This window comes from Heterocephalus glaber, unplaced genomic scaffold, assembly GCF_053883595.1.
Source record: "Heterocephalus glaber isolate CG9 unplaced genomic scaffold, H.glaber_assembly_v1.0 deba00001461, whole genome shotgun sequence".
Lineage (NCBI taxonomy): Eukaryota > Metazoa > Chordata > Mammalia > Rodentia > Bathyergidae > Heterocephalus > Heterocephalus glaber.
Window position 1 is genome coordinate 29,667,341 of NW_028258308.1, and position 11,408 is coordinate 29,678,748.

The 11,408-nt window shown below is 38.7% G+C and overlaps 1 pseudogene; it reads right to left on the bottom strand.

The window, feature by feature from the left end:
- Positions 1 to 6,825: 6,825 nt before the first annotated feature.
- On the bottom strand, positions 6,826 to 8,440 carry LOC101702639 (sestrin-3 pseudogene; annotated as a pseudogene).
- Positions 8,441 to 11,408: the final 2,968 nt, after the last annotated feature.

Here is an 11,408-nt window from a genome sequence, read left to right on the forward strand (position 1 = left end):
ATGAAAAGGGTGAAATGACAACAGACCCAGCAGAAATCCAGAGGATCATCAATACCTACTTCCAGAATCTATACCCCAATAAGATGGAAAACACAGAAGAAATGGACAGATTCCTAGATATATATGAATTACCAAAGTTGAACAAAGAAGACCTAAAAATTCTGAACAACCCAATATCAACAAATGAAATTCAAAATGTAATTAAAACTTATCAACTAAGAAAAGCCTGGTCCCTGATGACTTCACTGCTGAATTCTACAAGACATTTAGAGAGGAACTGCTGCCACTACTGTTTAAACTCTTTAATGAAGTTGAAAGGGAAGCAATACTCCCAAATTCATTCCTGGAAGCAAGCATCACCTTGATCCCCAAAGCAGAGAAAGACCCAAATGAAAAGGAGAACCATAGGCCAATCTCACTAATGAACATAGATGCAAAAATCCTTAATAAGATACTGGCAAATAGAATGCAGAAGATCATCAAGAAGATCATACACCCTGATCAAGTGGGATTCATCCCAGGGATACAGGGATGGTTCAACATACTCAAATCAATCAATGTAATAAACTATATCAATAAAGCCAAGGACAAAAACCATATGATTATCTCCATAGATGCAGAAAAAGCATTTGACAAAATCCAACATGCATTTATGATAAAAAACCTACAAAAAATTGGAATAGATGGTCTCTACCTCAAACTGATAGAAGCCATCTATGAAAACCCAACAGCCAATATCATACTAAATGATCAAAAACTGAAATCCTTCACAATAAAATCAGAAACAAGACAAGGATGTCCACTATCACCACTCTTGTTCAATGTAGTCCTGGAAACATTAGCCATGGCAATTAGACAAGAGAAAGAAATAAAAGGAATAAAGATAGGTAATGAAGAAGTCAAATTGTCATTCTTTGCAGATGACATGATACTGTATATAGAAGACCCCAAGAACTCCACCAAAAGTCTTCTAGACTTCATAGCCAAATTCAGTCAAGTGTCTGGTTACAAGGTCAACACACAAAAATCAATAGCGTTCCTCTACACAAATGACAGACTCACTGAGAGAGAAATAGGGCAAATAATTCCTTTCACAATAGCATCCAAAGAACTGAAATACCTAGGAATCAACCTAACGAAAGAAATCAAAGACCTCTTCTCTCAAAACTATGGCACTCTGAAATGAGAGATTGAAGATGATATCAGAAAATGGACAGACATCCCCTGTTCCTGGGTAGGAAGGATTAATATAGTGAAAATGGCCATACTTCCAAAACTGCTATATAGATTCAATGCAATTCCAATTGAGATCCCAGGAGCATACTTCATAGACCTTGAGAAAGCAATTTAAAAATTCATTTGGAACAAGAAGAGACCCAGAATAGCAAAAGCAATTCTAGGTAGCAGAGACATGGCAGAGGGTCTCACAATCCCCAACCTGCAACTCTACTACAAAGCTACTGTGATAAAAACAGAATGGTACTGGCAAAGAAACAGACTTGAGGACCAGTGGAACAGATTAGAAGATGCAGAAACAACACCAGACACACTCAGGCATCTCATCTTTGATAAAGGAGCCAAGCACCCTCACTGGAGGAAGGATAGCCTCTTTAATAAATGGTGCTGGAAAAATTGGGCTTCAACTTGCCAAAGATTAAAACTAGACCTGTATCTCTCACCATGCACTAAACTAAAATCAAAATGGATTAAAGATCTCAATATTAAAATAGAAACTGTGAACCAGTTGGAACAGAGGTTAGGTAGAACCCTTGAAGACATCGGTGTAGGAAAAGATTTTATGAACAAAACCTCAGTTGCCCGTGAACTAGCACAAACAATCAACAAGTGGGATCTCTTCTTATTAAAAGGCTTTTGCACAACAAGAGAAACCACCAGCAGTGTGAAGAGACAACCCACAATGTGGGAAAAAATCTTCACCTGCTCTTCCTCAGACAAAGATCTACTATCTCGAATCTATAAAGAACTTAAAAAGATCAGACCTCCCAAATTGAAAGACCCAATCCAAAAATGGGCATCTGAAATGAACAGACATTTCTCAGACAAGGAAGTAGAAATAGCAAATAAATACATGAAAAAATGTTCAACATCACTGGTCATTCGAGAGATGCAAATGAAAACAACACTGAGATTCCACTTCACTCCAGAAAGAATGGCTGCTATCATGAAATCCACCAATATCAAATGCTGGCGGGGCTGTGGGGAAAGAGGAACCCTGCTCCACTGCTGGTGGGAGTGTAGACTGGTGCAAGCACTGTGGAAATCAGTATGGAGATACCTCAAAAAACTGGGACTGGAAGTCCCATTTGACCCCACTCTTCCACTGCTGGGTATCTTCCCCAAAGAATTAAAAGAATCATGCCACAGTGATATATGTGCAGCCATGTTCATAGCAGCACAGTTTGTAATAGCTAAAACTTGGAAACAGCCCAAATGCCCATCAACTGGAGACTGGATAAAGAAAACGTGGGTTTTTAAAATAAAATGGAGTACTACTCAGCCATAAAAAATGAGAAATTAGAGACATTTATAGCTAAGTGGATGCACATCGAGGCAATATTCTTAAGTGAAATAAATAGGACACACGTGTAAATATCGAATAGTTTCTCTGGTGTGAGAAACTGAAAGTATAAATAAGGGCTAAATGTATAATAGGTAATGTGAAATAGGAAGAAAAAGGGCAAAGGGGAAGGAAGTAGGAGGGCTAGGGGAAAGGATAGAAGGGAATGGGATTAATATGAGAAAATGGAAAAATAGGAACAAAATCTTTGTAAATAGGGAGGACTGGAGGGTTTGAAGGGAGTGCTGGGCAAGTGTGAAATATAAGAACCAAGAGAGATTATGTAAAGGTGCAAATTTCCAATGATGAATGTTATTATATTGTATACCTAAAATGTACCAATGATTAGAATGAATAATTGATAATGCAAAATAGGAAGAAAAGGTCCAAAGGGGTAGGGGTAGTGGGAGGGGCAGGGAAAAGGAATGAAGGGCAAGGAAAAATGCTAAGAAATGGAATAAATGGAAATAAAGTCTTTGTAAATAGGGAAGGGTGGAGGGGGTGAAGGGAAGGCTAGGAATGGGGAAAAAATTAGAACCAAGATGCATCATGTAAAGGTACAATACCCAGTGAGAAATGTAATTGTGTTGTATATCTACAATGTACCAATAAAAGAATTTAATAAAAATTTAAAAAATTTAAAAAAAAAAAAAGAACTGATGTGTTCCAACCAAATTACTGAGAGAGGGCATTTTTGTGCTATAGGCAGAAGCCCTGGGTTCTCTTTGTAAATCTTTCTTTTGAGTTTGCAGTTAATACAGATGTCAGCATCCTCAGGTAACATTCTAGATAGGAAAATTATTCCCCTTATCATTAAAAGTACGCTGTTAAGCCCCTTCCTTGTTGTCCACTTTGCCTCCCTTACCATGATCTAACTGCTACCCTGACACCAATATTTAACACTCATATCATGGAGGGAGATGAAAAATTCATCTATTTTTTGTAAATATAAAATATACTTTGTTTTTCCTAAACTTTTTAAAACCTGTTAAAATCAGTATCAGATAAATGCCCAAACTTCACCTGAGGCCTAAGCCTCCATGTAGCCTATTTTGTGATAAAATATAAATAAACACTTGACAGTCTTCTTTGCCTAGGTGAGATATTTCCCATTTTCTAACTTACAAGATCACAATAATTTTTCTGTAGGAATCAGATGAGCATGTTCATCAAGCTAAACTACTAAAATGCAAAGTGTATGTACAAGTGAAAGAACTTGGGGCTGATCACATTAATTCGATGGAGAAAATAATGTTCAAAAGATAAAAACAACAGGAAACACAGTGAAGAGGTAATTCTAGGATACTAAGCTTGGCCCAAAAATATTAAGATATCCATAGCTTCAAATTCTCAAGACACTGAATTTGATGTGATAAAGTCTTTTGTGAAGTTGTTTGTAGTGGTGCATGCCTGTAATCCCAGCACTATAAGAGGCTGAAGCAGGATGATTACAAATTCAAACCCAGCCTGGGAAACTTAATGACTCAGTGAGACACTGTCCCAAACATTTTAAAAGGGGATGGGGATATAGCTCAGTTGGAAGGGACTTAATTCCCAATACCACAGGGAACAAAAATGTCATATGCTGAGGGGTCAGTGTCACAAAGCTGCTAGGCTTTTTTCTGGTTTTTGTTGTTGTTGTTTGTTTTTTGTGGTGCTGGGGATTGAACCCAGCACCTTTTCACTGTGGCATATCCCCAGTTCTTTTCAGTTTTAAAAACATTTTGACAGACATACAGGCACACACACACCCACCCACACACACACACACACACACACATACACAGAGTAAGTCACTCAGCTGGGCTCAAGCTTGTGATTTTCTTGCCACACTCAGCCTCCCGGTGTGCTGTGATTTACAGGAATGCACCATCATGCCTGACAGCAGAATCTCACAGCTGAACCCAGAGTTACCTATCATTCTTGCTGTCTCTTCTCTCATGGATCTCTCTTTGAAGCTATGACATAATCAGGTCCCCAGTGACCCTTGTAGGTTGTAGGTTGTAGGATATTGTAAAGGAGATCCAGTCAGCGTAACATGGAGAAAAAAATGTGAAGTACATTTGCCAATGTGTTTCTGAATTTCAGTGACAAGATTTAAGGTGAAACAACATTAATAACAAAAAGGAAGTTAACTTTCATTTAGTTGCTTGTAAAGAGAATGGGCTTTGGACACAGAGGGATCCTGCTTTGAATCTTGACTCACATCTCTTGGATAAATTCATTCCCCTTTCTAAAGCCTTGACTTTCCTATTATATAAAGAGTAAGAAGTCAAAGCACCTCATTGGCTTACTGTGGCCATTCAGGAAGTTTCCTGATATAAAGGACTTGACTCAGACCCTGGTGCATAGTACATGATTAACAGATAGAAGCTATTTTGGGAAATAAATACCTGCGGCCTTTGAGCTTTCCCACCATATTGCAAACTCTTTCCTACTCTGGGGCTTGTCTTGCACCTGCACCCTTGCCTTTCAGAGAAATAGAATCCTTTTCTTTCAGCAGAGACTTTATCCTGGGCATCCTTTCCAAAATGGCACTTTTTCTCCTTCAAAGCATTAGTAATATCCTTTTAAAAAGGATTCCATAGTTTTATTAATTCAAAGCTGATATATTAATTTTTCTTCAATTTTAAAATTTAGGTATAAGTTAAATAGAGCACAATTGGGGTTTTTTGTTTGTTTGTTTGTGTTTTGTTTTATGGTACCGGGTTCGAACTCAGGACCTCGCTCTTGCCAGGCAGGAATTGTGCCACTGAACAACATCCCCAGCCCCCACAATTGTGTTTTTTAATGTACAGTCCTAGATTTTTGAAGAAAGCACATGGGGTTGTGGAGCCAACACAGTGAAGACAGAGCAGATGTTTCCATCCGTCACCAAGCACTTCACGCTCTGCTGGGGAACCATCTGTCCTGACCACTTTCCCCTTCTAGAGGTCATATGACTGATCAGAAAGGATGTGGCCTTTGGACTCACCTTTCTCCACTTACTGTCATTCATCTAAAATTTATCCATGGTGTCGCATGTTTCACTGTTGGTTCCTTTTTACTGCAGGGTAGGATTTCCTTAAATGCACCACATTTTATCCCTCAACAATCAAAGAACATTTAGGGTTTTTGCAATTATGAATGAAGGCACCATAAACATTCGTGTGTAGTTTCTATGTGAACATACATGTTTCTTTACTTTCTGTAAGCAACCAACAGCAAGGATTCTGGGTTATATAGTAAGTGTATATTCGTATTTGAAAGAAACCACCAGATGCTTTCAAAAAGCTGCTCCCTTTTGCCTGCCATTTAAAAAGTATGAGTGTTCCACTTGATCCTGATCCCTACCAGCACCTGGTATTTTCTGGGGTTTTTTCTTCTTTCCTTTTTTAATTTCACCTGTCCTAATATTTGAGCAGTGGTAACAGTGGTATCTCCTTATGCTTTACAGTTTGCATTTGCTAATAACTAGAGATGTTGAATGTCTTTTTATGTATTTATTTGCCCTATGCATATCTTCTTAGATGAAATAAATGTTTACTTTTGTTATTTTAAAAACTAGGTTCGTTTATTTATTACTGAGATTTGAGGATTTTTCTATATTCTGGATTAATTTAGATACTTGTTCTAGTCTAGATACTCAGTATGTGATTGTAAATTTTTTCTTCCTAATTTATGGCTTGTCTTTTCATCTTTAGCAATGTTTGTGGAGGATCAGAAGTTCTTAATCCAGTCTTACATCTCTTTAATATTATCTAGATTACTGAAGGTTATTTTTACTTTCTTGAGTTTAATTTATGACTTCCAGTTCCACTACAATCACTACTTTATAGGAATAATATTTTTTCAATACTGGGGATTGACCCCAGGACCTCATTAGTCTACATCTCCAGCCCTTTTCAATTTTGTATCTTGAGAAATGGTCTCATTAAGTTACTGAGTTGCCCAGGCTGAGCTCAAACTCAGTCCTGTCTCAGCCTCCCAGAGTACTGGGATTACAGGTGTATGCCACCATGCCCAGTTTAGCAATAGCACTTAAATTTTTTTTTTTAGCATTAATAACTACATTCATGATTTATGATCAGTGTCCAAAAATCCAACTATAAACAATGTAAAGTAGTGCTCCTCAGTATTATTTTTGCAATTGTTAATGTTAAGCATCAAGAAAAAATATAAAACACATCATTGTACATTACGACCGGGGGAAAAAACAAAAACAGCTAAACTCTGTCACTGGAGAATTGAATAATTTTGATGCTATATCACAAAGAGCTTCTGATGTAAATCATATGTGAAAAAGTCTTTACACATATATGACACTGTCCCTGGGTGATACTTTGGGTCAAATGCCAAGTTTTGGCACAAAGAGCATAAAATAGTTCAGCTTGCGTCTGTGCTTCCATTAAAAGTAGATTAACATGAACCTTTTGTGAATGTTTGAGGTGACACCAGTAACTATCATACATGTGCTTTGTAATTCTTTCAGGATAGCAGGTCACTGTCTTAATGTGAACCTTCAGGCTTCATTCAAGTAATTGATTAATTTCTCTATAATCATAGCCATAATACGTGATCCCAAACAAACAGTGAACATGGTTAGATAAAGCTCTGTGCAGCATGGTTGTGTCAACATCTTCATGGATTGCCATAGTGTTATAGGTGAAGTTGTATACCATCTGAAACTTCTCATCAAGAAGATGTCCAATGTCAGAACACAGCCTGTTCACCAGGGAGAACCCATGATTTTTCCAGGTATACTCCTGAGCTCGAAATGTTGGCAAGTGCTCTTCTCTTCTTCTGGCAAAGTCTTCATGCCCAAAACCAGGATCTTCAATATATTGAGAGACATCAGAAGTTATAATCATGTTATCTTCAAAATCTGAATGAGGAAGTGAATGAAAAGTATCTCCAGAGACCACAAAAAGACTTTCTTTTTTCTTATCAAAATGAGTGGTCATTTCTTCCTGAGATGCTTCTTCATCCTCTCTTTCTTCTTGAAGCCTCTTCATCCTTTTCATTGAGGCTTCCAGCTCACTTAAAGAATCCACAATCCCAAAGTTGTTGCCTGTAAGGGATGCATTTTCTATGTTGTTGTCATTAGCAAGATAACAAATGCAGAAATTGTTGACTGATATTATCCTGAATCCATTGGAGATTTCTGAATCTTTCTCTGGATTAATGCCACTACCAAAAACAAAACTTGCCAAAGCATGATAATGTGCCAGTAGGACCACAGCATGGACTAGTTCAGGGAGAGACCAATTATTCTCTCCAGTTTTGACAAGTTTCTGAATGTGCTCTTTTGTGATTAGCCAGGGTCAGTGTGCTAGCAGGTTGTTTATTTCACTAAGATTCTTCAGTCTTTGTGATATGTACTCCAAACTATTCAACCACTCAGCAATACTTCCAGTCTTTAAAACTTCATCCATATGCATGTTTATTAAGTAAGAACACTGATGTCTAGCTGCAGCCATTAGTGCCTGTATGGTAGAGGAAGGGGACCATCCATGTGCAGTATGTAAAAGTGGCTCCACAAGAAAGACTCCAGGTACTGAGTGTGTAAACTCATAACCTGTGTGATATTGTCCAGATGACCAGATGTGTAGCATTCTTCCATGAGAAAGTCTGTATGTTCATCCACTGTGTTTGCTTGGACAACTTCCTTCTCAGGAATAAAGGCACTTGGTCCTCTTGTCAAGGGTTGAGATATTCTGATTCTTTTTTTCTTCCGCAGCACTTTCTGGCAGTTGGTACAGAGCAGGTAGTAGGCAGTTGCAGATGGGCTACCGCCACTCCGGTTCATCGTTGCTGCAGACGCCAAGGGAGGGTGGCGGATCATGTCCGCTAGGGCCGGGCTTCAGCCTCAGAGCCTTCAGGTGGGATGTTGGGGTGGGAGGAGACAGCTGTGGCCGCTCCTCATGGCCCATTGTTCCTCTTTCCCCCATCTTCTTGACCCCGTGGCCCCGCCAGGCTAGGACCAGCAGCTGCCAACCACTGCCACCGCCAGCGCCTCAGAGCCTTTTTCAAAGATCAAAAATATCTTCTTTATTGAATGATTTTTCGTAATTCCCATAAGTCTTAGTTACTTTTTCACATTGTTGAGATAAAATACTCAACACTCAAAGTCAAGGAGGAAAGCTTTGTTTTGGCTCACAGTTTTTAGAGGTTTCAAGCATTGTCAGCTGGTTCCAAGGCAGGGTGGCATGGCAGAGAGGCATTGCAGAGGAAAAACAGTTCATGGTGGGCAGAAGGCAGCAAAGCAGCAAAGTAGCAAGCAGCAAGCAACAGCAGCAGCCCTTTTTCTGTCCTTTATGTCCTATTAAGGCTATCCACCCTTAAAGCAGGTAGCACAGGGTGGGGCACCTTAATCCTACCATCGCACCATGAATCAATCTCAGTATCACCTTCTTTTGTTTTTTTGTTAAATTCTTTTATTGGTACACTGTAGGTATACAACACAATTATATTTCTCATTGGGAATTGGACCTTTACATAATGCATCTTGGTTCTTATTTTAACCCCATCCCTAGCCCTCCCTTCACCCCTCCACCCTTCCCTATTTACAAAGATTTTATTTCCATTTTTTCCATTTCTCATCATTTTTCCTTTCCCTTCTTTCCTTTCCCCTGCCCCTCCCACTAACCCTACCCTTTGGGCCTTTTCTTCCTATTTTGCACTATCGATTATTCATTCTAACCATTGGTACATTTTAGGTATATAATATAATGACATTCATCATTGGAAATTTGCACCTTTACATAGTCTCTCTTGGTTCTTATTTTTCACCCTTGCCCAGCCCTCCCTTCAACACCTCCATTCCTCCCTATTTACAAAGATTTTGTTCCTATTTTTCCATTTTCTCATATTAATCTCATTCCCTTCTATCCTTTCTTCTAGCCCTCCCACTTCCTCCCCTTTGCCCCTTTTCTTCCTATTTCACATTACCTGTTATACATTTAGTCCTTATTTACACTTTCAGTTTCTCACACCAGAGAAAATATTCAGAATTTATTCATGTGTGTCCTATTTATTTCACTTAAGAGTATTGCCTCGATGTGGATACACTTAGCTATAAATGTCTCTAATTTCTTATTTTTTATGGCTGAGTAATACTCCATTTTATAAAAAAAACACATTTTCTTTATCCAGTCTCCAGTTGATGGGCATTTGGGCTGTTTCCAAGTTTTAGCTATTACAAACTGTGCTGCTCTGAACATGGGCACACATATATCACTGTGGTATGATTCTTTTAATTCTTTGGGGAAGATACCCAGCAGTGGAATAGTGGGGTCAAATGGCATTTCCAGTCCCAATTCTTTGAGGTATCTCCATACTGATTTCCACAGTGCTTGCACCAGTCTACACTCCCACCAGCAGTGGAGCAGGGTTCCTCTTTCCCCACAGCCCCGCCAGCATTTGATATTGGTTGATTTCATGATAGCAGCCATTCTTTCTGGAGTGAAGTGGAATCTCAGTGTTGTTTTCATTTGCATCTCTCGAATGACCAGTGATGTTGAACATTTTTTCATGTATTTATTTGCTATTTCTACTTCCTTGTCTGAGAAATGTCTGTTCATTTCAGATGCCCATTTTTGGATTGGGTCTTTCAATTTGGGAGGTCTGATCTTTTTAAGTTCTTTATAGATTCGAGATAGTAGATCTTTGTCTGAGGAAGAGCAGGTGAAGATTTTTTCCCACATTGTGGGTTGTCTCTTCACACTGCTGGTGGTTTCTCTTGTTGTGCAAAAGCCTTTTAATAAGAAGAGATCCCACTTGTTGATTGTTTGTGCTAGTTCACGGGCAACTGAGGTTTTGTTCATAAAATCTTTTCCTACACCGATGTCTTCAAGGGTTCTACCTAACCTCTGTTCCAACTGGTTCACAGTTTCTATTTTAATATTGAGATCTTTAATCCATTTTGATTTTAGTTTAGTGCATGGTGAGAGATACAGGTCTAGTTTTAATCTTTGGCAAGTTGAAGCCCAATTTTTCCAGCACCATTTATTAAAGAGGCTATCCTTCCTCCAGTGAGGGTGCTTGGCTCCTTTATCAAAGATGAGATGCCTGAGTGTGTCTGGTGTTGTTTCTGCATCTTCTAATCTGTTCCACTGGTCCTCAAGTCTGTTTCTTTGCCAGTACCATTCTGTTTTTATCACAGTAGCTTTGTAGTAGAGTTGCAGGTTGGGGATTGTGAGACCCCCTGCCATGTCTCTGTTACCTAGAATTGCTTTTGCTATTCTGGGTCTCTTCTTGTTCCAAATGAATTTTTAAATTGCTTTCTCAAGGTCTATGAAGTATGCTCCTGGGATCTCAATTGGAATTGCATTGAATCTATATAGCAGTTTTGGAAGTATGACAATTTTCACTATATTAATCCTTCCTACCCAGGAACAGGGGATGTCTGTCCATTTTCTGATATCATCTTCAATCTCTCATTTCAGAGTGCCATAGTTTTGAGAGAAGAGGTCTTTGATTTCTTTTGTTAGGTTGATTCCTAGGTATTTCAGTTCTTTGGATGCTATTGTGAAAGGAATTATTTGCCCTATTTCTCTCTCAGTGAGTCTGTCATTTGTGTAGAGGAACGCTATTGATTTTTGTGTGTTGACCTTGTAACCAGACACTTGACTGAATTTGGTTATTAAGTCTAGAAGACTTTTGGTGGAGTTCTTGGGGTCTTCTATATACAGTATCATGTCATCTGCAAAGAATGACAATTTGACTTCTTCATTACCTATCTTTATTCCTTTTATTTCTTTCTCTTGTCTAATTGCCATGGCTAATGTTTCCAGAACTACATTGAACAAGAGTGGTGATAGTGGACATCCTTGTCTTGTTTCTGATTTTA